We start from the raw sequence: 12079 nt of genomic DNA, 5'->3' as shown, positions 1-12079 counted from the left end.
ACTATTCAACATAGTGTTGGAAGTTCTGGCCACAGCAATCAGAGCAGAAAAAGAAGTAAAAGGAATCCAGATAGGAAAAGAAGAAGTGAAACTCTCACTGTTTGCAGATGACATGATCCTCTACATAGAAAACCCTAAAGACTCTACCAGAAAATTACTAGAGCTAATCAATGAATATAGTAAAGTTGCAGGACATAAAATTAACACACAGAAATCCCTTGCATTCCTATATACTAACAATGAAAAAACAGAAAGAGAAATTAAGGAAACAATACCATTCACCATTACAACAAAAAGAATAAAATACTTAGGAGTATATCTACCTAAAGAAACAAAAGACCTATACATAGAAAACTATAAAACACTGATGAAAGAAATCAAAGAGGACACAAACAGATGGAGAAACATACCGTGTTCATGGATTGGAAGAATCAATATTGTCAAAATGGCTATTCTACCCAAAGCAGTCTATAGATTCAATGCAATCCCTATCAAGCTACCAACGGTATTTTTCACAGAACTAGACCAAAGAATTTCACAATTTGTATGGAAATCCAAAAAACCTCGAATAGCCAAAGTAATCTTGAGAAAGAAGAATGGAACTGGAGGAATCAACCTGCCTGACTTCAGACTCTACTACAAAGCCACAGTCATCCAGACAGTATGGTACTGGCACAAAGACAGAAATATAGATCAATGGAACAGAATAGAAAGCCCAGAGATAAATCCACGAACCTATGGACACCTTATCTTTGACAAAGGAGGCAAGGATATACAATGGAAAAAAGACAACCTCTTTAACAAGTGGTGCTGGGAAAACTGGTCAACCACTTGTAAAAGAATGAAACTAGAACACTTTCTAACACCATACACAAAAATAAACTCAAAATGGATTAAAGATCTAAATGTAAGACCAGAAACTATAAAACTCCTAGAGGAGAACATAGGCAAAACACTCTCCGACATAAATCACAGCAAGATCCTCTATGACCCACCTCCCAGAATATTGGAAATAAAAGCAAAAATAAACAAATGGGACCTAATGAAACTCCAAAGCTTTTGCACTACAAAGGAAACTATAAGTAAGGTGAAAAGACAGCCCTCAGATTGGGAGAAAATAATAGCAAATGAAGAAACAGACAAAGGATTAATCTCAAAAATATACAAGCAACTCCTGCAGCTCAATTCCAGAAAAATAAATGACCCAATCAAAAAAATGGGCCAAAGAACTAAACAGACATTTCTCCAAAGAAGACATACAGATGGCTAACAAACACATGAAAAGATGCTCAACATCACTCATTATTAGAGAAATGCAAATCAAAACCACAATGAGGTACCATTACATGCCAGTCAGAATGGCTGCTATCCAAAAGTCTACAAGCAATAAATGCTGGAGAGGGTGTGGAGAAAAGGGAACCCTCTTACACTGTTGGTGGGAATGCAAACTAGTACAGCCGCTATGGAAAACAGTGTGGAGATTTCTTAAAAAACTGGACATAGAACTGCCATATGACCCAGCAATCCCACTTCTGGGCATACACACTGAGGAAACCAGATCTGAAAGAGATATGTGCACCCCAATGTTCATCGCAGCACTGTTTATAATAGCCAGGACATGGAAGCAACCTAGATGCCCATCAGCAGATGAATGGATAAGGAAGCTGTGGTACATATACACCATGGAATATTACTCAGCCATTAAAAAGAATTCATTTGAACCAGTCCTAATGAGATGGATGAAACTGGAGCCCCTTATACAGAGTGAAGTAAGCCAGAAAGATAAAGAACATTACAGCATACTAACACATATATATGGAATTTAGAAAGATGGTAACGATAACCCTATATGCAAAACAGAAAAAGAGACACAGAAATACAGAACAGACTTTTGAACTCTGTGGGAGAATGTGAGGGTGGGATATTTCAAAAGAACAGCATGTATACTATCTATGGTGAAACAGATCACCAGCCCAGGTGGGATGCCTGAGACAAGTGCTCCGGCCTGGTGCACTGGGAAGACCCAGAGGAATCGGGTGGAGAGGGAGGTGGGAGCGGGGATCGGGATGGGGAATACGTGTAAATCCGTGGCTTTTCATATCAATGTATGACAAACCCCCCCTCCAAAAAAAAAAGAAAAAAAAAAAAAAAGTTAAAAAAGAAAAAAAAAAAAATAAACAGTACGTTGTATAAGCGGGGTTCATAAAGCAAATTTATTTTATCTCCCTTGTGTTTGTTCAGAGATCAAGTTTCCTCCTGCCTCTGGATGATAACACAGCCACGCCCATAACTTTTCCATTCATACTGCAGGTCATAAAGAGTTCTATGATCATGCTAAGTCAATAAACAAGCTGTTTTCCATGGACATTGCATGGTTTCATTCAATTGACTTTAGTCTTTTCCCCCTTCCCTGGCAAGAGTCTGTTCTATGCCAGAAGCCTAGGGCTGAGCATGGAACTGAATTGAGTTCTGTCCCTACAGCTTCTCCCTCAGGTGCCATCCCAACCTGTTGGTCCCTTTGGTTTGGGAGCAGAGAGCAAGCAGGAGAAGTTACGCGAGTCAGAAAAGTTGCAACTACTTCTACTACAGACGACTCTGTGCTCCTGCAGCCTCCCAGGTGTTTGCAGTCGATTCATGGGGACAAGAGTCATCCCCATGACTGGTCCCATCTGCTTTCAGTCTCTTGATCCCTTTGGTACAGATTCTACTAGCACAGCCCTTGCCCTTACTGCAGTGCCTGTCAGAGATTCCCGTCGCCTTTCTCTGCATGAGCAATAAGGTAAAGCTCATTCCGAATTGTTGGTGCTTTTGATGTGAAAGTGGCCACTGGGAACACGCCTTCGTACTTTGCAGACTCTGACAGTGCCATCTGCTTGCAGAGCAGACGCCTTTCCTCAGCTGTTTCTAACAACTCAACTCACACTCCTCACTTTTCAGGTTTGCCTCAGACCACTGCCCGTTAAATTGCCACCCATCTCAAAACCAGGGCCACATGTTGGAGGGTGGATGGGTGGGAGACAGAACATCACACTGTGGCCCTTTAAGGAAATCTCCAGCTACCCAAAGTGCCGCAGTCTCCACCCTGCGGAAATATTTCTATAACCCAATTAGAGTGAACGCTGTAAGAACCATCTAATTAATTTTCAGACACCTATTTTTAAATTTTCATCAGATATACTCCTTTGGAATTAACTTCTATTGTCTTCACTTCTGAGCCAAAAGTGAGATTAGAAAGAATACCATATACCAACTTGTTCCAAACACTCTATTTTTTTTTTTTTCCTTGAAACTGCCTACACAACAGTAAATGTTCAGAAGTTACATGAAAAAAAGGGTGATATAGACTCTGATTTGGCAAGAGAATATTAGGGAGAAGATACTTAGAAACTAATTAGACATTGGTATTTAAAAAATCATTTCACTATCTGGCTTTTGGGAGATGAAGCATAAGTACCGACTACAAATTAAATCATTTCTCTAACCTTCACATTAACAATATCAAGTTAGATCCTTCCCATTGGCCATCCCAAATCCCAACTAAATTCAAGCATCTTAATTTGTGCTAAAATCTGAAAGAAAAGCTTAGCTTGTTTCTACATGCTTTTAGACTTACTATTAAATTGGAAATCAGAAATTTGTTGTTGTAGAAACATCTGCATTTATTTTCCCTTTGTGTTCAGATGTTTGATATGGAATAGAAGCAACATTGGGCTTTTGTTTCTTTTTTTCCTTTCAGGGCTAGCATAGAGACAGAAAAGCCAAATTCAAGGAAATACTTCAGTAGTTTACATTATCAGAGAAGAATAATGTGTAAGCAGTTCTAGATAACTTCCTAAATTCTTATGAAACTTTGGTCAATATTGATTATTTTGGTATTGATTTGGTATTATTTTGGTATTGATTATTAACTACCTTTTTAACAGTCTTCTCAGAGGTTGGAAAAGGTTGTTGATGAAATACAAAAGTTATATTGCTGTGGAAAGACTTTCTCAAATTGCCCAGGGTGCGGTCTCCAGGAAGAAGCAGAGATGGAAAGATCTGAACTAGACTCCTAGAGAAGTGAGAGAAGGCTCACAACAGCACCCGCTGGATTTCAGCCCCAAACAGAGAGATACAAAGGAAGCGCCTTGCGACATAGCTGTTTTCTCTCATAGAAAAAGAAGTACAGGGCTGTCAATGGCCACAGGATTTGTGAATGCAATACAGGTCTTATACTATTACACGTAAGACTTCAGAGCTCAGCATATTCTAATCCTACTCCAAAATTCCCGGAAAGAGACGAACAAATCAGGGTTTAATTTTCAACTGTTATTACATAACTTATTTCAGAGCAAATTTTGAAAGGCTGCAGTGGCGTAGGATTCATTTCCCAAACTCCCACGTCCTGGACAGATCTGTAGTGTTCTATTCCGTGGGGAAACTCATGAACCCCAGAGTATTAACTTGGCCCTGAAAAGCGAATGAAGTGCTGTCTTGTACTGCCTTAGCCGCTAATATAATTACTACAGATCTCCTCTCCTGTAATTGCAAGGTCAGATCCACAGTCTTCACCCTTGAATTGCAATTTCCACCCAGGTCTGGCTGGCAGCAGCGGAAATTCCTATTAACTGAATGTTTATTATATGCCAGATATTATACAAACTGTTCAAAGTGCATTTTCTGGTAAAGATCCCCTTCGCACAATTGAGGAGTAGGCTTTATAACTTTATTAATGTATGGAGAAAGCCCAAATCAGAGTGATTAAATGTTTTCCTCAAATAATTATAACTTATAAGTGAATGAGGCAACTGGCAAACCAAGGACACGCTGACTCAAATGCGCTTATGTGATCTGGGTGCACTTATGTGGATGCCTCCATGAACAACCTCAGGAGAATGAGATAGTGTACGGGACTGAGCTTCATACCAACCACACAGCCCAGAAACTCACTTCTGATTCTTGAAACTAGATTTCCTCTCAGTGACAGGGTCAGACCGGTGAGACACAGCCTGCATGATTTGCTATATTACTTTTCCAAAATATTTTTGTTTAATTATTGCCACGTTTGTAAATAAGTCACCTATACAAAGTGACAAGTGTATTACAGACCATTTACTCTTATCAAGATCTAAAACAGGCACAGAGAATAGGAACATGAATGAGATAGAACCTCCACCTCTCAGAGCCTTGTGGTTTCATTTTGAAGACAAGATGGATTACAACACAGTAAGGTAAGTGCTACAATAGATAAAAATATGTGTGTATGTGGTTGAAGAGGAAAGAGAATGATTTCCTCCTTTGTCTTTAGGAATTGGAGAATGAAGTGGCACTTTTGCAATGCATGCCTTTTCTCCATTTTATAGCTTATATTACATTTATTACTCCATTTTTATTACTTACTTTTTCTAAGTAATCCACTTCTTATTCAAACAGCATACATAAGTAAGCATTCTTGCCTTCTTAAGGTGTACAAAAAACTAGGTCTCAAATGACTAAGCAAATGAGTGGCATTGTGACTTGGACTTGTTTGGGTTAAGGAGGCCTGGAACAACCTGGTTACTAATCTTAGGAAGCTTATCTTATTTAAAAAAATGCAAGTAAATAAATAAAAACAATGAAAAGCAGAAAGTGATAAATGCTAAGTATTGTGCTAGGTGGTGTAAAAAATGGTGTGGGCATCCTGTTTAACTCATAATGGGTTTCATTGAACTGGCAAAACTGTATTAAAATGAACAGCCCCTCTTTTCTTCTGTACTGCATAATCAACGCTATAGCAAGCTTATTGTTATTCAGATAGGTACCAAAAATTAATGTTTGGAATCAGAGTCATTTCTCAAATGAGATTGAAAGAGGTTTATAACTAACGGCCATTACCTCATCAGCATTTCGTGTCTCTTGTGAAGGACAGGAGAACGTGGAAGAGGTGAATCAGAATTAGGAAGAGGGAAGATAAAAGAAAGGCCAAAGGAAAGGAATTTTTTTCATTATTCTGAGGACTTTAATGGATCTCTGTTGTCAGTCTAATTTGTAAAGATCAATGGCTTCTGTTAAACTGTGGTCTGGGCTTCCCTATCTCCTTTTAATTCATCTACTCAGCACATGCTTTTCTTTTGAAAGATAAGAGCAAGAGGGAATTTTCAGATATTTTTATTGGTCCATTTTTATTCCCTGCCAGCTCTCAAATAACTTAAGATGCATATGGGAATAAAGACTCCTTACCAAGGAATAGGATGTGAAAACTTCAGTTGAAATGCTGTCAAAATATCAGAGTGCATTTAAGTTGTGTTTACAAGTTGTTAAACATGTGAAGGAAAATGAGAAATGAAGTAAAATTTTCAGAAATTTCTCAATATCTAGCAGTGAAAAATCTACAATAATACTGACTCAATTTTCACAGCTTATCCAGATAGTCCTTATGTCAAAAAGGAACTTTAAAATCCTTTGTGAAATATATTTTGGCTATTTTACAAAGTACATTAGTATAATGCATGGCATGGAAGATGTGTCCCTTGTTTCATTTTAGTTGATTGTATGTATTTATCTAGTATTCATAAGGCTTTGGCCAATACTTATCATGGTGAATTCAGCTTTCTGCCTTGCTTTGTTAATTTAAAATACAAGAGGAGGAGAAAATAAAATATACTATATTAAAACATTGATAAATGATGACAAATAAAATTGTACATACATATAATATCAAATGGATATATATGATTTTGCATGTAATATATCTTATAAAAACGCACATTATATAAATATATATTATATATGGAACTACATGTTTATTTATGTATTTTAAAATAATATGTAATATATATAGAATTATATATAATATCTATACCATTACATAAAATTTTATTTCTTATATAAAGATGAAGTGTGCCTAATTTCCATATAGAATAGCTCTTACTGAAAAAATATGATATTACAAATTAATAATGTGTTATTGCAAATTTTGGGCTTCCCTGGTGGCTCAGATGGCAAGGAATCTGCCTGCAGTGCAGGAGACCTGAGTTTGATCCCTGAGTCTGGAAGATCCCCTGGAGAAGGGCATGGCCACCTACTCCACTACTCTAGCCTGGAGAATTCTATGGATGAAGGAGCTTGGTGGGCTATAGTCCATGGGTTTGCAAAGAGTCAGACAATACTGAGTGACTAACATTTTCACTTTTCTATTGAAAACTTTTAGAATATATTCTAATATTTGAGCACAATCACCCTTATCCACTATGCACAATATTGAGAGTACCACCTCAATTTTATTAACAGAGATTCTAACTAACCTTCAATCATCCAAAAAAGAATCAATTACCATTTGCATAATATACTATGAAGGCCAAGAAAGTTGACTAAGATGTTTTAAAAGAGTTTTAAATATTACATTTGAAATCAAAGTGTTTCTTGTTGTTTCAATTAAACTGAAAGATAATTTACCACAATGTTACATTCCAAAATATTTTAGTTGATGGAGGTTTGCTGTGTGATTTACTTTCAAACAATTTTGAAGGCTATTGGTAAAAGATTTGTAGGACAATGTAAAATATCCTAGCATGAGTCAAGCAGAGTTAGGCTTGGATCCCATCTCTTTGATGGTCCAGCAGATTGCCATGGTAGAACTGGAAAAGAGAATGTAAAAGAAAATGTGCACTCAAACTTTGTATTTTCCTATAATTTTGCCTTGCAGCTGGAAGAATCCAGCAGAGTCCAACACTTAGGGCACAGGCTCAAAGGAGAGTTGTTGGAAGACAGGTAACTTTTTTATAAAACCTAATTGGACACATGATGCTAGGGTAAAGGGCAAAAATAGTAATAATAATAATTGCATTGATGAGAAAGTCTCTAAGACAAAAAACCCAAATCAATGCTAATGTCTGGCCCAGGATCATTCACTCTTTGTCTCTCAGTTCCCAGTGTATTCTTTATCAAGTTCCTGTCTCCTTTAAAAATAAATCATCAATATGACATATACACACACTGAAAAATGACAGAAGGAATTTAAGCAAAAGGACCTTGAAGAACAGTAATAAATTTTTGGAAAGAACAAGAAGAGTTCCAATGGGATCTTCCAAACATGTATGATGCCTTAGACTCAAAGAATTACAGAAAATATAACCATTCAAAATAAGCTCGCAGTTCAGATAAGAGAATGGAGATTCAAGGAAGTGATTATATGGCAAAGGAAGGAGATAAAATCAGTTTGGAAGAGGTAAGAGGGAAACTAGAAGCTAGAACTGGAGACATTACAGGGATGAAAGTGGCATTTAATGCCACAAAAATGAGCAAATGTGATTGACAAAGGCATCAGGCAGAAGTTGATTGACACGAGATCACTGGAACGAAGGAGCACCATGGTTAAGGAAGATATAAGGGAGCAAAACTTGCAATAAAATAATTATGACCATTCTGGTCGAGGTCAAAATTTCAGGGGCTTAGAAAAAGACAGGTAGACAGGGCAGAAATTTAGAATGACATTAAATTATTTTGTAAAACAATAATAGGAGGCATGAAAATATACAACCACAAATTGGAGGTGAAAATGTATTAGTCACTTGTGCTCAGAAATAAAGGAAATAGTAAAGAAAATTTCTAAATATTCATAAACACAAAGAATGGAAACAAAAAAGGGACAGGGGTTGGCGAAAGTGGAATTTTGAGAGAAGGAAGGTTTTGAGTGACGTGAAATGGGAAATAACCAAATAGTGCAACCACCAAAAAGATTGTCTAAATAACTCAGAAATGGAGAAGCTATGTTTAAATGACTCTTAAATGACCCACTGAAACAATTTAATTATAAAATATAACCAGAAATGATTGGAATTATGTTTAAGAGAATAGGATGCAAATTAACAAAGGAGAAAGGGTAATTATGTGCCTGTGATTATTTCCTTGTTTTTAAAGCTAGTGAAGTGCAAGCCCCTCAGTCATGTCTGACTCTTTGTCCATGGAATTCTCCAGGCCAGAATACTGGAGCGGGTAGCATTTCCCTTCCCCAGGGGCTCTTCCCAACCCAGGGATCGAATCCAGGTCTCCCACATTGCAGGCAATTCTTTACCAGCTGAGCCACAGGGAAGCCCAAGAATACTGGAGTGGGTAGCCTATCCCTGCTCCAGCGGATCTTCCAAGGAGTCAACAATTAAAGTCTTATTTGAAACCTAAAGTTAAAAACCACGATGATATTGTCACCATTTTCATCAGTTAATTTTAGAGGAACATTTTAAAAATACCATAATTTTGAGTATATGTGTGTGTATAAATAAACAATTTAACTTAATTTCAACAGTTCCTTCCTTTAAACTTCAGTGGTGATAATCATTAAATTTTTTATTGAAATTAATACTTTTTATAAAATAACATGCATAACATAGTCTATTTTTCTTGAAATATCACCAATTTCTCCTGCAAACATGTGTTTACATTAAATATCAGAAATTATTTTTACCAGATGTTGATAGGGTAAATTTCTGGGAGGTCAGATAGTCTATGATATCTTTACTCTTCTATGAATTTTCCTGTCCTGCATTTTCCTGTATTCCTATATTGTCCTTACAATATCATTAAAACTCACTTTAATATTTTAAAATAAGCACATTTCTTTCATCTCTAAATTATATTATACTGTATTAACTTACAGTTCTATGTTTAGTGACTTTCCAAAGTGTGAATACATTATCAATTACACAAAAATAATAATAGATTACAAATTAATCACAGTTGCACATTTATAAAAGTTTTTAGAGCTACACTTTACCAGAATTCTCATCTGAAACAAATAAACAAAAAACAATTCACAAAAACAAAACCTTTTAACTGAAATTTATAGATATTGGAGCTAAAACTAAATTAAAATTTACTATGCTTGTGAGAGCTGAAAATCTCTTCCCCGGTACATTTTCCCATCCGTCACTACACCTGTATCCCTACAACTCACCTATCATTGCCAAATAATAGCTGTATACCATCCTTTACTTGGCCACCTGATGCAAAGAGCTGACTCATTAGAAAAGACCCTGATGCTGGGAAAGATTGAAGGCAGGAGAAGAAGGGGATGACAGAGGATGGGATGGTTGGATGCTATCACAAACTCACTGGACATGAGTTTGAGCAAGCTCCAAGAGATGGTGAAGGACAGGGAAGCCTGGCATGCTGTGGTCCATGGGGTCATGAAGATTCGGACATGGCTGAGTGACTGAATAACAAAAAACATTCTTTCTCTTCTCCTCTTAAGATTCTGCATTCTTAAAATGACCAAAGTTGCACCATGCTAAGATACAACCAAAGTTAATGAGGGTTCCATACATTTCAACTAATCAAGAATGAGTTAAGACATTTTAGATGCAAGTCTGAGTCATTCTGGTGATTGAAGTCTTCTTTTTTCTTTGTACTTTGACCCAGTAAGGGTTACTAATGCACTGCACTCCCAAATATAACATTATATCTAGACATACTCGGTTGAATTGTTAGCATAGGAGTCAGCACTCTTGCTCTCTGCCTGTTTCCTCCCAAAGAGATTCACTGATTAGTGTAAGGGAAGGATTACACTTAGTCCCTCTTGATCCCTCCACCAACTCCTCCCTGAGAAAGTGAACTGGTTTTAAGAGATTAACAAGTTTGGGAGAAGTTGGTCACATATAGCTCAGTTTTTTATTTTCTCTTTCTTCTTGAGAGAGACCACTTTACCGAGAACGCTTTCCTGCTTGTCTGCCTTCTTCTCAGTCCAGCCTATCACGGCTGGTTGAATAATCTAAGTGTGAGGATTCATATGAAGAAGACTATTCAACTCTTTCATATAAGCCACTTTCCACAATAATCAGTTCCTTATTAAAGATAATACTTTGCTTTTCATTTGTCTTACACTATGAAAGATTTATAAACTTGGAAGAAATAGAGCATTGCACTTCTTACTGGGCTCCAGTGAAGCATGTTGTAATTTGTAGAAAAACATCAGAAATAGTAAAACCTCCAACCCTTGGCCTGGAGGATTCTGTAAGGATTTTTCTCAAAATATTAATTCCTAAACCTTCCAAACCTTTCTAAATGTACTGTTTTGCATGTTGTAAATATTAATCCTACTACTTATTTAATTGGTAAATGTAATTTTAAGGGCACATAGAAAATCATTATTATTATTACTATTATAATAGTAATAGACTGCAGGTAAAGAATACTTTTAAAGTTCCTTCTTAAAGATATGCTTTGCTTCCTTAGAGTCAAGAATCCATATTTATAGCTTAACATCTCTGACATCAGACTACAGGTAAATTGCTAACACTATTCTTGGTCTCTTAATCATAATAAAATAACCACATATCCTTACATGTAATAACATTGTACATTTGATGAAATTTGGTATACTGATTTTAATCATCTGTTTTTTATCTAAACTATAAAAATAGTGACAACTTATGTTTTTTAATATCTATACCTCTGTATAGCCATTTCAAATGTGGTTCATTAAAATAAAGTCAAGTAAAGCGGAGACAGACAGATACTACGTTATATCATTTATATGTGGAATCTTTAAAAAAGGTAAATGAACCAATTTACAAAACAGTAATAGACTCAAAGAAGTAGAAAACAACTTACTGCAGGGGAAAAAAGGAGGCAGATAAATTGGGAAACTGGGATTGACATAATCAAACTACAGTATATAAAGTAGATAAATAATAAGAACCTACTCTATAGCATAGTGAACTCTATTCTTGGTGCTCTGTAATGGACTATATGGGAATAGAATCTAAAAAAGTGGATACATGCATATGCATGGTTTTCCACGTGATGGTAATGATAAAGAACCTACCTGCCATTGCAGGAGACATAAGAGACCAGGTTTGATCCCTGAGTTGGGAAGACCCTTTGGAGGAGTGTATGGCAACCCACTCCAGTATTCTTGCCTAGAGAATCCAATGGACAGAGGAGCCTGGTAGGCTACAGTCCATAGGGTCCCAAAGAGTCAGACCTGACTGAAGCAATTTACCATGAATGCATATGTATATACATAACTAATTCACTTTTTTGTATAGCAGAAACTAACACAACACTATAAATCAACTATAATCCAATAAAGATTTAATTTAAAAAAGAAAGTCAAAAGAAAGTGTCA

The sequence above is a fragment of the Dama dama genome, chromosome 30, assembly GCF_033118175.1.
Source record: "Dama dama isolate Ldn47 chromosome 30, ASM3311817v1, whole genome shotgun sequence".
Classification (NCBI taxonomy): Eukaryota; Metazoa; Chordata; class Mammalia; order Artiodactyla; family Cervidae; genus Dama; species Dama dama.
The sequence above is the reverse complement of the archived record's forward strand: the minus strand, read 5'-3'. Positions refer to the sequence as shown.